This window comes from Dryobates pubescens, chromosome 13 (genome assembly GCF_014839835.1).
Source record: "Dryobates pubescens isolate bDryPub1 chromosome 13, bDryPub1.pri, whole genome shotgun sequence".
NCBI lineage: Eukaryota > Metazoa > Chordata > Aves > Piciformes > Picidae > Dryobates > Dryobates pubescens.
In genome coordinates, this window is record NC_071624.1 from 3,153,414 (window position 1) to 3,175,675 (window position 22,262).

Sequence of the window (22,262 nt, forward strand, 5' to 3'; positions counted from 1 at the left end):
GGGATTTCTGGCACAGTTGTGTACTTACAGTTTCTGCATACTTCCTAGAACTACAGTATTAAAAATAATTGTAGGCAGTTTAAGCTGCATCTGGTATTGGCTTCTGCCAGTGCAGTTTGATCACTTTGCTTTAAACTGGGACTGATAGCACTATGATTCTAAGCAGGTTTAGGTTTTGCCTTTTTGTTTTTGTTTTATTTTCCTCCTGTGCTTTTTATTAATGGCTTGTTTGGAGAAGGCAAGGTGGGGAGGCCCTCTCATAACTGAGAATTGCCAGATTCCTAAAATGCCAGAACTTGGTGTGTCACATCTCTGAATCCAACATGAAATCAAGATGCAGTAGGATGGGAAGAGTGGAGAGACAAGGGACAAGCAGAGGAAGGAAAAATAAAGGAGAATAGTGTGTCATCCAAAATGAATAGGGGGATGTGGGGAGAAGGGGAAGAGTTCATAAGGAACATAGAGATTTCTAATCTTGTTTCTAATTTAGGCACAAGCTATAAAAATATATGTATTCATATATCTCTCATATGACTTGCTTTGAAGCCTAGTCATGTTTTCCATGAATAAAACTCTTTATTCCTCTCTCTGACCTGTCATACTCAATCTTTTAAAAGAGTTATGATTTAGCAGCAACTCTAAGGAGATATTTGAACTGGTCTCCTGATTCCACCCTAGCATCCAGAACCAACACACCAATCAGTGATTAATAAAAGCTGTAAGAAACAAGCAACTTAACCTGCATGTGCCATGGACACATAAGTTATTGGAGATGACTGAGCACCAGAATGAGGTGTTGTCTGGATATATTTTCAACAGATCTCCTCAAGCCCAGCTCTAGTATTGTTGATTTGAGATAAAGAAAATATTCTTAACAAACACTTGGGAAATCCCATTCAAGAGCTGTAACTTTTCTCCCTCTTGTGCTCTGTGTCTAGGTGGAATTTTGGCCATGCTTTTTTGTTTGTTTGTTTGTTTTTTGTTCCCTCCCCCGCCCCCCTATCTAATTAGTCTCATACAGTTCTAAGGAGGTAGACTAAAAGCTGTCAGCTCAGCTAGAGGACACTTTAAAATTTGGTGTAACAAAAAGAATTTGTCACTGATCTTAAAACTCACTCTGACAAAAACTGGAAAAATAACTTGACAAATGACAGGGCTCTGCCAAACACCTTTGAAAAGGTCACACTTAGCCAGCCAGCTTGGAGAAACACTGTGGAAAGAAATTGAGTTAAGCTCGTTCTTTAATCCATTTCCCCTTAATATCATTACAATGTGCATCCGACAGAGAAAAAAAAATACAGAAGGAAAAAAGTGAATTTGAAACCTTGGAAAATCATAGTCAACTACATGGAATGGCTATAAACAGATGGGATGAATTGGAAAAGGGCAAAATGTACAGCACCTGACACGTACTTATCAGTCATAAGACTGGTTTGGAAAAACAGCAAGATTTGAACTCATCAGGATTGCTCATGTGTGTAAGGTTACATGTGTGGATATGTGGAGTCCATCACAACAGATCCAGAATGTGAAGAATATTGTGATTTTTCTGTACATTGAAAAGGCAGATTGATAATGAAGAGACTCAGCGTTTCAGTTTCTGCCAAAGAACTTGAGTGAAGCAACTGCAGTAATGCAGAACTGGCAGTCAGTGTCCTCTACAGGGCATTCATTTATAGCCTTCTGATTTCAGTAGCCTTACATCTAATCCTGAGGTGTTTGTGCACCATCATTTGCTAAGCACAAAGCACTTTGCTGAAATGCAGATCAGTTGTTTGCTGCTGAGAGAATCAGTCATGTCTAACAGCCTATTCCCCATCAGTATGAAATGCAGGTAGAAGAGAGAACTCGTTTTTTGTGTGAAGACTGGGAGGAGCAATGTTATGATAACTGAGGATTCTGATAGTCTGCAGGCAATGCCACAGGTGCACCCAGTATGTGATACAACTTGTGTGTGCTCTCAGGATACGTGTGCTTGAATGCAGGGGAGTGATTTAGTCAGTTTGCCCAGAAGAGTTTATTTCAAAATGCTTTGTTTCGGGCTGGTTGTGTAGCATGGGACACTGAGTTGTCCTTTTAACCTACACTACAAAAGTGCCTTTCAGGTATGTCCTAGCAGGGCGTGGAAAACCAGTAGCACACTAGCACAGCATTTAGCAGCGCCAGAAGGCATGGGCCCCTGGAGGAGCTTTTACCACTGTCAGGAGAGACACAGAGCATTTTTTGTTGACTCTCCCTACATTATTATTCTAATTCATGGTTTACACAGTGCTACAGCCCCGCTCCTTTATCTGCTACTAATTAGGGGCTGCTCATATATTTTATCTTTTGAGAGAACTTATCACCTGATCTTTAACAACTTGGAATAATCATTTTTTCAATAGAGTTCATGTGGCCAGGCCACTGTAGAGCGGTATGTCTATCCTCTCAGCTGCTGCTGGCTAGGAAGGAGAGAAAACAACAAAAGAAAATGAGGCTCTGTTGTTGAAGGTACGTTTGTGGTAATTGATATTTTAGCTGAGCACCATCAGGTCTTTGTGTAAAATGATTGAGCCACAAAGTGTAATGTCATATTCTTTGACAGCAATCCTCACATCCTGTAACAGGGCCTCATTTTCCATACCTGGGTGCATTTCTTTTTAACATTCCTTGGTGAAAAATGGTAGCTTGGGATGTGACTAAGATTAAAAAAGGTGGGGTATGCATCTCTAATATATTACTGAAGGCCTTTTCTCAAAGGAGTATTTAATACTAAAGTCAAGATGGAAAGCTTAAGTCTACAGTTTAAAGTTAAATTATTAAAGGATTAACTGTTAAATTACAGTGTGTTAAGAGGTTATTTTTGAAATGCTATATGAAGAAATTGGCATAGGTTGTTCTTTTAAGTTTATGTGCAGTATTTCACAAATGGAGACTTTTTTTTTAACTACAGTGTAGAGAATATTCCATTCTAGGTATTGGAGCCATTTGCTGTTAATGGGTGCTTGAGAACAAAGATGACATTTTGAGGTGCATGAGAGAGATACTTGATATCTTTTTGCTGCTGTGAGACATCCCTCTAGTCCACACTGTAATTGATTTGATTTAACTGGAAGTTGTACTTGGCAAAAGAAATTTTAAATATGGTTTAATGACAAGGTAAGGATGTGCTTCAAGTTCCAGTTTAAATTACTCTGGTTTTGTACCAGTTGTATGGTAGCACTAGAAATGCTGTTGAATCTGCTTGGGATAGTAAAAGTCAGCATGGTCTCATTGAATGGCATTACATCACTGCTTTGCTTTAGCAGTTCACTGCAGTTGAAGATATGGATCACTGCAGCTGAAACAGGCTTGTGAAGTCCTCTGCTCTGTGGGTTAGTGTACAGCAGTAAGGATACAGATCTACAGGGAGACAGGTACGTAAGCATTGCCATATGCCAAATGTGTATGGGATCTCATTACCATCCCATCTTGGCCTTCCATAGTCATTGTTATCTGATGGATAATGCATCTGCTCCCAGCTTCCTGGTGGGATGTGGTGTACAGGACTCATGCAGAGACCGGGGAGCTGTGCTGCTCTGCGGGGGCTGTTGCAGGCCTGCCAGATACTGCTTTAGAACAAGATTATGGTGGGTGTCAGGCCAAGATCTGTCATTTCTTGCGTGTATTAAAAGACAGAAGGCCAAATTGCTGTGAAGTTGCAGGGAAAGGTGGATTCTCTACCTGTGTGCAATGTGCACCCCAATAAAACCCCTCAGTAAAGCCCATCTTCTCCTGTCTGCAGTACTGTGCCCTGCTTCACCCACTGCTGCTAGCGCAGAGGCTGGGAAAGACAGTAGCCTCTTCCCGAGGCCCTCTGGAGACCTTTCCAAGCAAGAGCTGGAGGGCAGTGTTTGTGCAGATGGTAGTGGATGAGTGGAGGGGGGAAAAGAGAGAGCAAAGGTATTTCTTTTGCTGTCATCACACTCTCTTTATATAGGGACTTCATACCTGAGCTTCAGTGGCCTCCTTGCCCTGACAGAAATATAAACAGCTTTGCAGCTGATAGAATTCCTTGAAAAACCTAGACCCCATTAGTCTTTCTCAGGGGCCACTTAGCCCTGGCAGTAATGTTCTTAGAAGTGTGGAAATCAGTAATTTTATTAGTCTTTCACCAAAAGGAAGTTATTTCACAGTATAACAAAACCCTAAGAATTCAGTGAGTTACTCTTTCTTAGAAAAGCGGTGGTGGTTAGCCAAAGCTTTCCCCAAAGGTGTTTGCAGATGGTTTGGTGTTTCCAATAGTTCCTCTTCTGAAGGGGAGCTAAAAGTGGCAGACAAGTAGCATTGAAAAACCTTTCTTCAAAACACTTCTTGCTGAGCACTGGCATTCCTGTGATAGTTGTAATGCAATCATTAACTCATTGCTGGAAATGTTTCTCTGAGCAGGACAGGCTCATTCTGGCATGGTTTTGCTCTGTCCCTGTCCTGATTAGCCCAGACATAAAAGTAGGCCCAAATCAGTTACTGAGATGTGCACAACAGTTTTCATGCTGTTGTGATCAGATTTTGCCATGATGGCCATAGTTTCTGTTTCCCTGTCCTTTATTTTCTTTGGGTGGTCACTGATACTGGTGATAGAGTTCTCATACTACTACTAAGAGCTGGTGGCCTTGAGAGCTATGATACTCAGTACTGCTAACGCATTGCTCTCATCCAGATGTGGGAGCTCAGGCAAGAAATGCTGCTGCTGTAAACAAGGGGCAAGAGAGCTTGGAAGAGGTTTTTCTGTGGTGTTTTTGCATTCTATTCATCACCCAAATGGGGGCACATTTCTCATAAGATGCAGTTTATGTCTAGTAGCATCTTCAAAGATGAAGCCTAGGGAAGCTAATTGCACTGTAAGACAGTATTCCAAAAAGCTGTACTGGAGCTAAATGATCAGTAAACATCAAACCAGGTTATTAACATCCTGGTTTTTCAATGTTCTTACATCTTGTTATTCCAGAAGACTGACTTATTCTCTTGCTTATCAAAACCACATTAAATCCCAGTGTTGTTTTGCCATTCTCTCAGCTTGGAAGGTAAATTGAGCTTTTTCCTTTTCAAGCATCTTTGTGCATAGAGAAGGATATTTCAGGATCAGCAAGCCCAGTTTATCACTGCTGGTGTCATGTCTCAGTCCTGTGCAGCTAACAGACATTAAAACAAGTAATTTATACTTAGAAGAAGTTATAGAACATGTATGACTTTACCTTCCTAATTAACAGCTCTGCTCAAACTTTCTGGCAAAGCACTTTCTAGAGTGGCATTTGCTCTTGTTTCCTGGGAGTTCCTCGGCTACTTGACCCTAGGTCAATTTCTCCTATGGAAAACTTCAGGAAAGTACAAATTCAAGTGGGAAATCCCAGAAATTTCCTTGGGCAGTTCTCCTTTGGAGCTAATGGTTCTCCATCTCATGGAGGTGATTGGAAAGCCTGTCTTCATCCCAGTAAGTATTTCCTCTTTTGGTTAGTGAGAACTGCATTTGCCCTTGTGGAGTGTCACAAACAGTAAAGGCGAAGAAGTTAATGGCATATGCTATGCAAGCAGTGTGCATGCCCTAAAGCAATACTAAGTTCCAAGGGGATTTCCTTTACCAGATTGTAAAGGACTGTGGCCTTCCCAACACTGTGCTCTTACACCCTTGGGAAGAAAAATATGTGAAAATACATAATCTCCAAGTGGTAAAAGAGAGGGAATATTGTTGGACAATTCATTGTGGGAAGCCAGGAGTTCATACAGAACATCTGTTGCACTGTGAGAAGAACCCAACTAGTTTCCATGGGAATTTGTCTTTGTGCTGACATTTATTACCAGAATTCCGGTATTTGGGGGATTTCAAGTTACCCAAGCACAAGCTATAAGGCCAATCAGAGACTTTCAGGGAAGGTCATACCTGAGTAAGTCTTCATTAGGTAAGTTTTCAAAGAGTTTAAAAGCTATATTGGGAAATAGTGGAGGAGGATTGCAGTCAGTGATTGGTAGAAAATGCTTTATTAATATTAGGCTTTGGGTGCAGAAGAACTGAGGAAGTTGCTTTTCCATTATCACAGAGGGAAACAACACAAGTTAAGCCAAGGCCTGCAGCAGAAACATTTACTGGAAATGTTTACATGTTACTTAATACCTTGATATGTATTATTCAACTTGTGTAATGTCAGCTGGGGTGGAGCAGGCAGGAATAGCTTTACAGAAGAATTTGTTTGCTCCCCATGGAATATTTTCCTGAGCAGAGCTACCTTCTTTGGCAATGAGGTACATTCCAGGAATAAAAATGCTCTTCAGCCATGTTTTTATGAACTGCTGGAATGTGTTCTTTTGCAAAGGTGACCTAACCTTGTCCAGATGGCTGCTCAGAGCAGTGATATCCTGTCAGTCTTTCATTACTGTAGGACAGAATTGCAACAAAATCCCCCTGTGAGTACCCTCCAAACGGGAGAGCTGCACACTGAGGAGTGGAGCCATTTAAATGGGTGCACTTCTTGCACTGGAAATAAAACTCCACTTTCCCTCTCAGAGGTGTATGCAGCAAGTGCTCTCTCTTGAGCAAACCACTTATGCATGTGCTTCAGTTTTCCTGATGTGTCTAAAGGACCTTCTGAACAGCAGCCAAATGGGCTGCATGTTGAGAAAAAGGCAAGAAGAGTTTGTTTGTTTGGCAATGTCACCGTGATACAGCAAAGAAGATGGGAAGGAGAAATGGAATGGGAAGCATGAAGTTAAGCTGGCATCTCTCTACTTCCCTCCATGTTTACTTAGCATCCACACGGACAGTAATTTCATGATTCACCTGCTGAATGATTTCTTGTGCTGACAAAGCTGTGATAAATAGAGACTTGGCATCATTTGCATGGATGTTTAATCTACAGGCGTGAGTCATACAAATGAAGCTTTCAGGCTTCTTGTGATAGATTGCCAGACAGAGTGGGTGAAGCATGCACATGGTGATTTGGTTAATCAATACCTGGAAAAAATGTTGTAAAAAGTGGTTTAGCAGAAAGCCTGGAGTTTCCAAAATAGTAAGGCAGGCTTAATTTTCTAATTTTGAAAGTAATAATAACAAAAAAATATTTTCCTCTTATGCTTCAACATTATTTTTCTTTTGTGGCATCTAGCCAAGTTTAGTAACATTGCCTATTGAGAACTAAAAATGAAGATGATGCATATGTAGCTCGAGGAAACAGTCTAAAATATAATTCCTAGAAATAACATGACTTTTCCTGATTCAGGGTGACTGGATTGTCTAGCAAAAAAATAAGGTCACCTGGAGTATCACTTCAGAAGCTATACTGGCATTTTTAGGAGCTGGTTGTGTAGTGCCCATTAATAACACTTTGCTTATTAACAACACTTTGTTATTAATAAACAGTCTGAAATATGTCAGTGCACAGGCTTGTCTGAGGGTGAAACTTGTGGTTCCTGATCATAGGAAGTTAAATTAATAGAAGTATAATGAAAGTGTTTCTGTTTGTTCCAGCAGAGCACTGAATATTTTTCATTCTCACTGGTTTCAGTGTGTCTTAGTGACTCTGTTGGCACTGATCTTAGTCGTGAAGAACAGGTTTATAGCAAAAGAAACTTTGATATGATTAGACACTCACTAATTAGTGTTAGAGAGGTTTCTAGACACTTGAAACCTTCTTAATAAGAACTCTTTAAATGCCTTTTGAATAACTATCTGCTAGATATGTAACTTTGATAGCCTTTTTTAAAAATAGAAACTCATAAGCAGTATTAAAACTGTAGCATGTTCACCAGAGGGAAGAAGTTCAAATCTAAGATTTTAAATAGGGACTCAAAATAGTAGTCCATTAGTAGCTAAGAACTGATATTTTTGGAGGAATGATGTTGCATGTAGTATTTGTTGGTTTTCTTGTATTCACTGACTTTTGTGATTTCACATTCACTTTTCAGTTTGCCCTGCTCTGTAGGTATAGATAGCTGCAGATGTATTGGCTCTCTAGTAGCTTGTAAGAATCAGTGAGATTAAAGTGCTGATGTTTTTCTGTGGGCTAGTGAAATATTAATGCGGTACCTGCGTTTTATGGGAGCAGGAATGCATCATACTTGCTTTTTATCTCTTTCTTTGGTTGCATGTGACATAATTTGTGTCAGATAAAGAAAGATCTGTTATTGAACAAGTTTGTCATGGTTGACCAAACTCAGAAGTGATGTTCACTTTGTAGATCAGTAAATGTATTTGACCTGAAGGGTAACTACATTGGTGTAATTTAGGGGCTGACGGCTCTGTGTTTTCTGTCTAACGGCAGTCCTACAAAAAATGAAGCCTTGCTAACCCTGACGTACACCATTATGACTGGATGATGAGCTTCTCTAAAGAAACTTGACAAAATATTAGTTTCAAGTCTTCTGCAAGGCCAAAGACAGAAATAATATAATGTAGTTTATATTCAGGGTCATTAAAGAGTGTGATAGGCTCAATAGTATTTGTATTCATTATTCATTTTCACAGTTGTTACATCTGTTATCAGAATAGCCTTAACAGAAAGCCAAGCTAGAAAATAAGTATGCAAAGAAGTGGGTTTCTTTAAAGCATTTGTATTCCAGTTCCTGTAATGAATCTCTTCCTAGTCTTTGCCTCTGGCTGAGAATAGTAATATGCCATTAACCTGGGAGATGTAAAACATGCTGCACTGTACTTGGAAGGGTGTCAGAAACTCCTCCAGTAAGGATGAGAAGGTATTTTATTGCCTTCTCAATTGCTGGACATTCTGATCCTAGTTAAGTGTTTTAGTGAAATGGAGCTACTACAGTAACGGTAATTGTGAAGCCTGATGTTTGGTTGTCATAATTAGCATAATGCAAAGAGGAACCAGTAATACAGCGGTATGGAGGCATGTACAGCATCTACTATGCTTGAGGTGTTATCTAACACATTACAACCTGCTGGACATTGAAGCCTATTTTTAGCAAAAGAATAAATAAGCTGTCTGTGCCCTACTTTTTGTCAAAATGTGTCATGGGATCTTTATATTTGATTAGGAAAGTCAGCAGAAATATCACAAGGGAACTCAGGGCCTTATCTTAAAACTGTCAGTTCTAACAATCCAGTACTGCTTTATATTACAAAAATAGTTAATATTGGGTATGAGGTCAGATTCATTAAGTGGGCAGAATTGGTAACAGCTGGTGGGAGTCTTGGCTGCACGGTGTGTGAGGTTATGTGTGTACAAAAATCCTGGTTCTATTAGACACTAGCTATTCAAGAAGCTTTTGATGAAAGAGGTGGTTTTGTATTGATGAATGGAACTATTTTTTTGCAAAATCTGTTAGCAAACTGGAAAACTGTTTAGAGGTTTTTATCTATAAAGAGAGCATACCAGCAGTGTCAGATGGCCACTTCAGCATGCTGCTGATTTGTAAAGACCCTGCTCTTTCTAATTCTGAGCAATTTTTTTGATCTTCCTTGGCTGTTGAGATGGATGCCTACATACTTCATGAGCAAGCTGTTTTGTGAAGTGCAGCCATACCCAGAAACTTGTTTTCCATGAGAAATGCAGAAAATAGGCAATGACAAATTTGCTATAGGACGGAATTAATGACAATGAAGTACTTTCAACCAGTTTCTCTATTATTGGCATAATGTAATTGGCATATCAGAAGTGGCATAAATAGATTAAGATGCCAGCGTTTAAAACTGTCATCCTGAGAGCTCATGATGGTGGAGTTTCTGTGGTTTGTAAGCAATGTGATGATGTTCCTTCTAGGTGTAGATTTACAGGGAAGTATAGGAGGGTTCAGCTCCCAACTTCTTCTGGCCCACTTAAAACCTCAGGATGGACAGACCTTCCCGTCCAGTTCCTCCAGTCCGTAGCCCAGATTTGTGGAGCTTGAGAGAAGCAGTAGTTCTCTGTGGGATCACCAGCAAAGCCAATACTCCAGAAAGAGACCTTGGGTGGGTTGAGGCCTCTTTGCATCTTGGACCTGATGCTGCACACCAGCTTGCGAGCTTGCATGAGCAGAGAAAAGGGGAAGGAGCTGAGCCCATTCGTTCCCAGCCTGGTTCTGCCCTGATTGGTGAATCAGCTGATACACTGGTACTTCTGGTCAGGGAGGCTGAGGAAGAAGCCCCCTTTTTCAAGTGGCTTTGTATCATCTAAGTTAGGTTCAAAATATTACAATGTGAGGCCTCAGACATTGAATTGAAGTGAGGGAACAGAACCACTGTGGTTCAGTGCTAGGGTGCTGAATATTTGGGTGCTGGTGCTGCTGGCTGTTTGAGGCACAGCTGTAGATAGCAACAGTATGCTTCTCTGTCTCACATACATATGCTGAAAGTTCTTGGAGAACTTTTCCACTGAATTTTATGCATATTAAATAACTTGGTTTAGCAAAGCACTGCTAAAAGCTGCTTGTTCTTGCCGCAGGCTGTAGCTTCATTAGCCAAATTCAGCATCCGTTTTGTCTGACATCTGCATTTGCAGTCACTCAGTCCATTATTTGCTGCTGCCTCCCCCTTCACTAGAGTCAGTGTGAGAAACAAAGAGAAGCTTATTATAGACACACGCTGGTGCAAGCACACAAACCAGAGCCATGTACTATACAGAACACCTTTGAGGGAATGTTGTGCTCACAAACTTGAGCTAGTGTGTTACGCTGTATTTTTCACCATGCCACAAGCACCTATCTGTGCTCACTGAGAGGCCCCAATGGCAATTGCCAGCTTTGATTTCACAGGTTGGTGTAACATTTGCAGAGATGGAGAAGGTGCAGGACAGGATTTAGTTGGTAGCTGAGACTGTTATGGGATCAAGCTATCTACGGACCATGTCCTCCCTGTTTTATCATTTATGTATTGTAGTACTTTAATCTAGTCCATGAAATCACATATAGGCTTAATAAATATACCTTTACCATACATAATTCCTTGGGAATCTCTTGGCATTTACTTTTTAGGAGATTAAATATTGATTTTGTTAAACCTGATTCTTGTGATTTATTATTTTCTAAACACATGCCTCTAAACAGTCATGCCAAAATTATTTGCTTGCTTATTAACACCTCTTTAATTTCAGTGACTAATGAGAAATTCTGCCCCCCAAATGGTAACAACTGTAGGCAACAGGGGGCATTTTTTTTTTCTAGTATAGATGAATGAGGGACTTTAAGTGGGAGAGAAAAGTTTTATTAATTCCCTATAAGCTATTTTTGGAACGCTGCAATCCAAACTCTTTCCTCTAGTGACTACTCAGTGTCATGTTATTTTCCATACAGAAGATGCTCTAAAGCCTTTTGTTTGGATGACAGTAGGCAGCATGCTGACAAAGGAACGGCCATGCAGTGCAGAGTGGCTGTTATTCTCTCTACTGTTGCTCACACAGCTTTGAATATCACTTTTTTCTTTTTTTTTTTAGGAGAGACATACTCATGTTATTCTGTATTCACCACAAAGCAATCCTGTGCATTAACCACCCAAAGCTCATGTGGTTTGTAGATGTTGCTGTTGTATCACAGTACCAAGTTGCTATGAACACTTCAGTCTTGTGATAGATGATTTCTAAGCATCTTCTGCCCAGTGTTCAGCTGTGTTATGGATCATTGTCCTTCAGATTTACTAACTCAAATTGTTCTCAGACCAGCTTTTCCCCTTTAGGCCAAACATCCTTCACGTGGCATTTCCTCTCGCATTTTATTTCTCCCTCTGTCCAGGTCTGCTGCTACAGCTTGGTAATGTCTGCAGATACACAGACAACTTGTGCATCAGTTCCTTGCTTCCAATCACTGCAGTGACAGGGGTTAGGATAATGTAAACCCAGAATGCTGAAAATGACACATTTTTTCAAGTGACCAGAAATGTGCCCTAGGTGTACAGCTGTTTCATATGCAAAGACATGAGTCAGACACAGCCTTTTTAGACAAAACCCTTTTGTTATACTGAGAACACATGTAACAATAGCCTGGGGGGGGGAGGGAGGTGGAGAAGAATAGAACATTTGTTGTGAAGAGGGTGGAAAGAGAATCTCAAGATAAGGAAGCTGAAAATTAAAATTATATTTAAAGTCTGGGTTGTTGCTTGATGGTTCCCCCCCACCTAGGATATAAAAATATTTTTTTAAGATGTTTTAAGACAAGTTCCTTATCCATGTTGTGCACACTGTCAATGACAACTCTCTGTGTGGCAAGAACATTAATATTGTGCAAGTTCATGAACTGTAATATGAAATGTGCTGATAACTACTGATTGAGTTCTCTTTACACTACTAAATACTGATTTGGAGGCATTAAAACACAAAATGGAATGGAATTTTGAAGTCAGGGATTGCAACCTTACAAACTGTGTGGTTGGATTTTGTGGAAGTCTATTCATAGCTATTGCAGAAATTGCCTATTCAAGACAGTTTTAAAGTTCTTGGGGCTTTATGCTTGACAGGCACTTCAAAGCATCATTACTCAGTTGAAAAGATGGCAGTGGAGAAAAAAGATTTTGGAGTTGCTGGGTTGTAGCCTTCTGCTCAGTCTAGTAACTCACTCACATGATAGCTGACTTACACTTTACAAAGACTGCACTAGATCTAGTAGAACAACAACCCCCCAAAAAACCAAGAAACCAACCCAAAATATTATCTACTCTTTCCAGGCACAAACCCATTTGTCATCAATGAGGCCAACTAGTGAGCCAAGGTTTGAAATCTAAGCCAAGACTATCTGGAATATTTAATGTCAGAACCACAAGTATTAGAGTGGTTTGAAAAGTTACAGATCTGGGAGGTTTTGCACTACTGGATTTCATTAATGCCTTATTTTTTCAGAGATATATTTCAGTAGCAATGTAAACTTTAAACAGAAAAGACAAGTGACTCGGTGTGCTGAACTAAACTTCATTACTTAGGCTGTGATCCATGGAGATGATACTGCCTTTGCATGTTCTGTACCCTTGTCTGATAAACCAGTTGCTTTCATTTGAAATCTACTGGCTTTTTTTTCCAGGAAGAGAAGTCAAGTGAAGCTACCACACTCCTGTGGCATGAAGAAGCAGTATGACGCTCAGAAACAATGCTCCTTGCTGTAGTATGGAGTGGCCTTAAAAGAGCTTTTTGAAAGCAGGAAAGGGAACTATTAACCAGTACACCCAGCAGACAGGTTGTGAAGGCAGCTAGCAGGCAGTAGACAAGGCTTCTCCTTAGCTGTTTCTGTCCTTCTGTTGAGGTTTGCCCGGATGTGTTGCATGCTCATCCTTCATGCAAAAATCCCGTTTGCTGAATAAAGTGAGGAGATCATTGTCCTTCCCACAAATTTACAGTCAATTCATGTTGTGGTTGGTTGGTTTGTTTGAACAAACAACTAAACGTCCCTGAAATATTTTCTAATCCCAATGTAATGAATTTTTAGTGCCCAAAGAATCAGTAAGTGAAGTGGATGAGGAAGTGAATCCTTCCATCTTCTTTAAAGAACTGGAATAACTGGAAAAATGAGCAGAGAAAAACAGACAGGACTAATAATATAGCGTGATTATTAGCTTAGGGATGTTAAAATATGCATAATGTGATCATACTCCGTCTGAATGGATGTGCTGTGCCTCGCCCTATTTTCATTAAAGGCAGGAGGAATGTGACTGCTGATTTCGGTGGGTGGGGACGGGACTTGCTGCATGCAAAATGAAGTTGTTTCGGTACTGGTTACATTCTGCTTTGCTTTCCTTTGATTGCTACCTTTAAGCCTTAGAAAACCACCTATTTGTTACACTGACTGGTTTCAATGCAATTACTCTTAACAGCTCAGCACAGACTCTTCACATGATGATGTATCTCGGAAATCACTGGCAAGGCAGTAAGCTGCTCTAATGAGGTCTTCCCCTGATGCTTTTGAAAAGCTACTTCGGATGGCGACTCTTTGATGATCTTTTTTCATTGTTAGCATGGGCGACTGCCTCTTTCAGTCTCCCAAAACACGGCTGTTGAATTTTTGAGCCAGGTCGTAGGAAGAGATGTATGGGCACCTACAGCAGCAGCAGCTGCTGCTTCTCGACTACGAACAAGAAACGCAATCGGCGAGTGCCAGCCAAGCGGGGAAAACCAAAGTACTCCTAAAGGAGCGGGGCCGGGAAGCTGCGGTAGCTGGCGAGCTCTGCCGTACTTCGCAGACCGGGTGGTGGCAGGGGACTCAGCGGCGCAGCCGTCGCAGTGGATCTTCAGCCCGGTTCGACCCTCCGGGGGGAACGGGCCGACGGCGGCGCCTGCCCGCCACAGCCCAGGACCGTACCGTAAGGGCCCCTCGTTGCCCCGCGGCCAGCTCCGGCCCGCGCAGGAAGACGGACCCGAGGGCGCCCAGGCGGGGCGGAGACACGCCGCGCAATTGGCCGTCACCCGGGGTTTGATACCGAAAGCCGCGCCCGGGTTGGCGGCCGGCGCCGAGGGGGCGGGTCGGGTCGGGTCCTGAGGGCGAAGCGATTGCCTAGGTAACTCCGGCACCCCCTCCGTGCCCGCCGACGAGGCGGCAGCGCGGCAGAGGCTGAGGGAGCAGGCTCACTGCTAGCGGCAGCACCGCCGCGCTGGCTGGGAGGCGGTGCGGGGGACGGCGGCAGCCGCTGCCCGGACAGGTGGGTGTGCGCGGAGCGGGAAGTCGGGCGGCCCGAGCCAGCTGTGCTACCGGGGTCTGTGCCGTGCTATAAGCCGCCCGGGACAGAGTGGTGTCACGCCGGCGGGCAGGTTTGCGTAGCAGTGATGGGGGGGTGTGTGCGCGCGCGGCGGGGCTTCCCCGCGGCCGCCACACCAACAGCTCGTTTCGGTCCCTTCCCATCCCGCGGCGCCGAGCTCCGCAGGAAGAAGACATTTCTCCGCTGCCGCTCGTTGCGACACGGCAGTTGCTCAACCGCGTGGGAGGCTCTGTCCCCTTTCCGGCGCAGGGGAAGGTTTCGGCAGGCAGCGACTGTTTTTCAGGGGCGCGGGGGACTCGGCAGAGCCGTCTCGGCCTTTGCGCGCTGCCCCGCCGCGGTAACGGCTGCCGCAACAAGTGTCTGGCGCACCCCGCTCCCTCAGGCCGTGCGCAGCGGCCCGGGACTGCGTGGGGTCCGGGGTGGCCTCCAGCCTCCCCGAATTCCCCGGTCACGCTGCCGGGCAGCGGGCTGAGGAGCGGCAGTCTGTGCGGCCCGCCCGCCTCGGGGGCTGCGGGCAGCTCCCAGATGTTGTGCGACTTCTCTGTGAAGGCTCGCCGGGCGCCCTGGGGTTTTGCTTCGTGCGTTTGGAAGAGGTTTTTACCCTTAGTGATTGTTTTGTGATTTTAAAGAGATATGTAGATTATCTGAGACTTCTGGCTGTTTGCAGCGAAGTTTCCGAGCGCCGTTTCCTTCAGGAGCACGGGAGTTTGTGTGGAAAGCAGCGTTTGTGTGCTTCCAGCCAGATGCTGGCTCTCTGTCGCCCGCAGCGGGGAGCACACAGGATGATGGCTTTGGCAGCGCGCCGCGTACTTTAACAGACAACTAACATCTTCCACAGATGAGGACCTGTTTCTGTGTGAGGGGGAATAAATCTTCATTAGTCCCAAAGAGTTCCTGAAAGAGCAACGGAAACCTTGCATTCCAGAATCGCTGATTTGGCTAGCTTCAATGCATGAGTGCTTGCAGACTGATGCTGGATACCATCCAAAATCCAGAAAGCTTAAGGTTGTGGTTTTGGTGGGTTTTTTTTCCTCTCCTTCCCCCCCCCCCCCCCCCCCTTCTTCCCCCTCCCCCCTCCCCGACTCTGTATTTACAGACTTTTCTTGTCACTCGATATGTTGATGAGTTTTGTTCATTTGGAATTGACAACTCCAGCCAAAGTAAATGTTATGTACTCTCAAAGTCAATGCTGCCGTCACACTGTTGATACTGAACTTTGTTCAGGTTTAGGAAGTTCTTGAACCGGGACACTTCTAGAACCCCCCGAAAGACATTATTTTGTGTTTCCAGGACTGTAGTTTAGTGTTCAAAGTTATGTGAATTTGTGAAGGATGTCATAGAGATTTGTTTGGCCTGGGATTCACATTGTTAGCTAGTACACTTGCTTTTAGAGAAATTGCTTATAAAGACATTTTGAATAATCATATACATGTCAAAGGGTTGGGAAATCTCCTGGGACACATTAATGTAGCTGGGGAATCAATCACCAGGTCACTTTAAAAAATAACATGTAAAGGCTTCAGTTCAGACTGATGATTTTCCAGGCTTCTGAAGTTTCGTGCAAGCAAGCAAGTACTTTTCAGAAGAGTGAGAGAGAAAAGGAACAAAAATTATTTGGTGACTTTTTCTTTTTTTTTTTTTTCCCTTTTTTTTTCCTTTTAAAATAGAATATCAGGGATACTGGGAATATCAAGAATGTTTTGTTGTGGGTTGAATGGGAACATGGCTGGGTGGGGTTTCAGTCTGTAATTAAATGTTCTTTAAAAGCTTTTTAAAGAGGAACTTCCTCCATACGTGCTCTTAAAAGATTATTTCTTTAAAATGTCTATTTAAATATCTGGTTTTCTTGAATAAAAATCACTTCTGCTAAGCCAGGTTTCACTTCCTTGGAATATCTGATGTCATAAATTTTCTAGTTCTCCAATTGTCTGTAGACTTTTGGCAGAACTCCAAATTCTATTGTAGGAAAGTGTCTTAAAACCCCTTTCTTTAATTATTGTGATACACTGAGAAGATAATGTATCCTGCCTCTTCTCCCTGATTTTACTACTCCACTACTCCCATTCTTGGAAGTTAAAGGTAGAGTCAGTCAATAGGCTTGTGAAATGTTGCACGCTTTTTTAAAGTTTTGCATACGCCTGCAAGTGAGAAATTTCAACCCAAAATCCAGTAGAAACACAAGCTGTCAGAATGCCTTATATGCAGAGAGGGTGCAGGAAAAACACTAGCTGTTGTTATTTAGAAGTTGGATGGAAATGCACCGCTGGATTTTGGATGTGTAGCCAGAAAGCTGGTGTTGAGTTTCAGTGACCGGAGGCGCAGTATTAAGTAGCTTAAGTGCTTTTCCATAGATCTAGAGATACATAGGGAAGCTTTGACTTTGGTTCTCGAAGAGTTGCCACCAGTTAACTTATCTGAAAATAAATACGTGGCTTCTTGGGCTGTGGAATGTGGCTTTGTATTGTATACAAAGTCCATGGGGCTGTTTTACTTTGAGGTGGACTTTTTGACTGGCCACACTTGGTAGCAGCAGACCATTCAGTTCAGAAGTTAACCCTTTCTTGCAGCTGGTAGTTTTTGTGAAAGTAGCCCAAGAGAGAAAAATCTGAAATAAGTGTCACTTATGCAGTGGAATAGAAGAGCTTCCTTGTTTGGATTTTGTTAGTAAATGTGTTTGTACTTGAACTGATCCTCTTGGAACGTTGATACTTGTGGTATTACATTCATCTCAGATACCAGTTTGTTTCCCCTAGTATGAGTTGAGTTTGAGTTGCAGAGGACTTAAGAAAGTCAGTGTCACTGCCTGAGTGTATTAAATAGTTTGTTTTGTGGCAGTGCTGTTAGTTCTCATAATCACTCACAATGTGAGCATTTCAGTGTGTTTGGTTTTGATAACTAAATCGGATCTGGTGGTAAAAATCATCCCGCATTAGAAATGTATCAGGTTTTTAAATGACTTCTTAGAAATCACAGTAGTAGTAGTGTGGTCTGGAATTAACAGCTGGGTACAAAAGTGGTAGCTTTTCAAAAACTGCAAATCGGAGATTCTTCAGGGTTAAGGTTGCTTGCATTTGTCTAATGCCTGAAGTACCAGTTAACTGATGTGCAACAGTGACCAGTCTGACAGTCTGTCAGAGTTACATGGGCATATCTTTATATTTTGGTGGAAATAAATTCAGGAATGTGGTTTCATTTACATATATTAGAGTTTCAGAGTGAGGCCCTTGTGTGAAAATGCTTGTGGATATGCAGCTACCAAAGTAATTAAATTTACATACTGGCTTCAGAAGGCCAAAGAAACAAATAGTAATACTGATGTGTCAAGAAAAGCTTCCTTTGAGAAGTAGGATTGGAGCAATTATACCGTCTCCCACTGTTTCTTTATTTTTTTTTGTGTGTGTGTGTGTGTTGTACGTTTGGTTTTGGCAGTTTTAGGTAGCCAAAGTTTAATTGCTAGTGTGCTACAGACTACAGCCTTCTATAAATTAGGTTGTACAGAAATAGGCCCAGACTGTCCTCAGGTACTGGCTTTTCTTTGCTCCTTCCACTCCACAGCTTAGGCTATTGGCCATTTGCCATGGGGGGAGAAATGCCCCAAATCTTTTTCAGTTGCATTTAGGCGAAGGAAGGGCTTAGCCATGAGAACTTCCTTTATTCATTTTCTTACCTTACATACACTTGACTTAAAAATGTGAAGTAACAGAACTTGAGAATAGTTTTACTTCTCTAACTTAACTCTACATTGCTAGAGAGGATTCAAAGATGAGTTAGATTATTTAAGTTTGGAGTTTGAATCCGCTGGCAGCATGTACGCAATGAGTTTGGGCAGTAATGGTAGATAAACAGTTTTGTGGAAGTGATGGGAGTGTTTGTGGTTTGTGTTGTCAGTTAATATGAATTAATAAGAAGATTGGTGTGTCTGGTTTTTCTGATACAGCATTGTTCTGAAAGTACTTTGTTGTCTGAGTGCACAGAAGGTATCTTTAACAAAGCAATGAAATATTTACAAACCAAGCGTAAGAATAGGTTGTTTATGAATGCTTTTGTGTGGAGTGCGCAGTACCTGGAGTTCTGTAGCCTTGGCCTGACTGAGAGACCCACAGTCCTGCTGTCAGCTGGTTTTGTGACAGATTCAACATGGAAAACTTGTGCTTCCATGCAGCTATGGAGTATGAGAAGTGGTTTAAAAATCAGAATAGGTAGATGACAGAGGGGAAACAACTAGTCACAGATGAGGTCCAGGCTATGAAATGAGTGTACTGCTCTGTAAGGCCTCAGCAGTCTGGACTAGAGGTACACCAGGGAGGTGTTTTATGCTGGGAGGTCTGCTTTTGCATCCTCCTATATGTTTCAATGCTTGAAAATGACAAGCAAGGTTCTTTGCTCTCTGCTGGTGCAAGGATGTTGGGGGTTTGGTTTTTTCCCAGGTCCCCTTTGGCTGTCAATGAGTGGTGCAAGAGAGGCAAGGCCTTTGGGATTCCATTGTGTGTGGCATTCTGAAAATCACGTGGGCTTGGAATATTTGTATTTCTGGCCTTTAGTGCTGTGTACCTTTTGTTCCAACTGATAGAAAAGAACCTTTAAATGTGCTATTGAGTTATCTTTAGCCCTGCCAAGGATGCAATTCAAGATGTCAGTAAAGATATTTAAGGACAATTGCTGGAGTCATACCTGAGGATTCCCTAGTCAGAGAAGAGTTTGTACTTGGTATACAGATAGCAGTAAAACAGAGATAGTGCTTGTATGTATGTGCATTCGGGATAGAGGTACAACAGGCGAGTGCCAGTGACACAGGGAGAATGCATGGCCTGTTACTAATTTATGGAAATCTACAAGAACAAAAAAACCCAATAATGAGTCCAAACCTGGCAGGAAATAAAATTTGAAATGTAGCCTTGCAAAGACATTGTAGCAAGGTGGGGGGGGGTGTCAGTCTCGGTAACAAGTGACAGGACAAGAGGAAGCCGTTTCAGGCTGTGCCATTTAGGTTGGGCATTAGGAAAAATGTCATCCCTGAAAGGATTATCAAAGACTGAACCAGGCTGCCCAGGAAAATGGTGGGTTCACCACCCCTGGAGGGGTTTGAAAGCACTGTAGAAGTGATGCTGAGGGACATGGTTTAGTGATGACCTGGCAGTGCTGAATTAATGGTTGGACTTGATGATCTTAATGGTCTTTTCCAACCAAAACAATTCTGTGATTTTAATTTTTCAGTTTTCTTTTATCAGGTTTGAATGGAACTTTCATAGGAGTCTTGTGTGCACCTTGATATTAGGATTGAGCCATAATGTCAGGAGGTGAAGAACAGTTGTCTGTCCCTATGGAAGTATTTTATATTATTTACTTGTAGTAAGAATGCCTAAGTGTGAAAAGGTGTTTGTATGTGTGGAGAAGAGCTGTGTTGTTTTTGTTTTCATGGGAGGACTGTATTTGGGAATCTGTCAAATGCTGACTGTAAACTGAGTAGTAGTTTTTGAACCCTGGTGAGTGAAGAAAAGGATCATTAGTCTGGCAGCTTGGCAGCTGCAAATGGTACATGAATTTTTGGCACAAAATTCTTGGTATAAAAAAAAAAACAAAACACAACAAAAAACTTGTTTTGCTAATAAAAATGAGGAGGAACTGATTATCTGTTCTTAGCAGTTCAGCATCTTAAGATCCACTTAAGGGAGACAGTGCTTTTGAGAAAAGTCCTTTTCTATTTTATTAAAAATAAAAAATGCCTTCTAATATACTGATAAGATGAATAACCAACTTCTCTTTAAGTAATAACTTCATTATGATTGCAAGCTAAGCCTAAGCTCTTGCAAAGCTTAAAGGTGAAGTGGCACCACTATTAAGATGTGTATTAAACTGTATAGAATTTGGTGAGTGCATCCTATGCCAGTTTTACTTGCCCAGCACTTTGGAATTACTGTTTGTTCTACGTCTACTGGTAGTGTTAGTAATAAAAGGATATGACATTTTTCTATGAAATGTTTATTTACACTTGAATTAGGTCATCGCTAGCTATGTTGAAAAATTCAGTAAGCCCAACATAATGCTCTGACTTTATTTTTCACCTGAGTAATAATAAAAACATTTTTCTGTACCGAATCACTGTCTGAAGTGTTAGAGGACTTTTTTTTACTGCTCAGTGTGATGCTGCCCAAGTTCTTAGAGTTCAGCTAGCACCAGTATATACACAATGTTTATTTTTATATGGCAGTCTGTTTTGATAACTACAGGAATTTCTGCTTCCCTTGGGTGCTGTAAATAAATTTGATGTACAAAAAGCTACAGTGATTAAGAACAGCAGAAAAAGACTGCATAAAAAGGGAAGGTTATTTAGTTGGAATTGAATTCTCTAGTAAAAAAACCCAAAACACATTTGCAGGAATGTGAAGACATAGCTTAAAAAGTTAGGAATAATGTTAAGATCACAACTACTTAGTGGTCATCATTTGTCATCTTAATTTGCAGTAGTGTCATCAAGATCTGCATCAGCTCTCTGTCTTTTGAAATTGAATGTGCATATCGAATGCTTTCAAATATATCAGTGCAAATAAGCTGCATTAAAACTTAAAATTAAAAATTTGCTGTTCAACACAAAATGAGAAAAATCTGTTTCTACTTTCAGTTTAAAAATAACGTCCCTGTATTTTCCTTTACTCCACTTTGTTTAACTTGATAGCTTCAATATTAGTTTACTGGGGTGAGCAATACCACGTGCAAAGCACTGGCTAGGGATTTGTGATAATTGGATTCTGTTTCCAAGTGTGTCAGTGGAGAAGTTTGGCTGTCATGGTATGTTTGCATCTGTGCGTTGGGGATGAGGCAGCTACTTTGCTGTCTTTGATGTCTTTGCCTGGTAAAATCGTCTTGTGTTTCTGACCTGGCATATCCATAATGTCAATTGTCATGGACCTTAAAGTAGGCAAGATGCTACTTTAGGATAAATGCAAATACTTAAAAGAAGGATACTTTAACAGCTATGATAGTAGAAAAGAATAGCAAATAGGTTTGATGTGCTTTATATTTGAATGGAGAAAAGGTAAAAGTGTTTCCAAGTGACCATATATCCCAGTTCATGCACAGCCTAGTTTTGTCTAGTATCTGTGATAATGCTTTTGCTGGAAGATTTTTTTTGTTTTTCCTTTTTGTATTTAAAAAAAAGAAATTGTTAATAAAAATTAGTTAGAAGCAATCTGTGGTACAGCAGCTAAAGTATTTTTGAAGCATCGTATTAAACAATTAAAAAGTTAGAATCTTCAGTGTATTGTTGTCAGGGGAATAGAAATTTGAATGATTAACCCCCTTCTATTTATAGCTGTTTCCTCTGAGTTAATATTCCTGTTCTAGTTAACTTCTTGGTAAATTTTGTGAGAAGGCAGAACAATTCCTGCCTCAATCTATCCTTGCAGTTAATCATTTTAGTGTCCTCAAGTTACTTGCTTTTTAATGTCAGTCTTACAGATCTTTTCAGATTTTTGGGTTTGTATTTGGTAACTTGTCAACTTTTATTGCATGCAACTGCAGGATTTAAAGAGACTGTCAGCATTTGGTGACCCCTTTTTGTCTTCCTATCACTGCTTGTTGATTTTTAACATACTGGTATGTCACCGCTTAGGAGTGATCTTCTGGGGCTGTTGGCTCACGAGGACAAGAG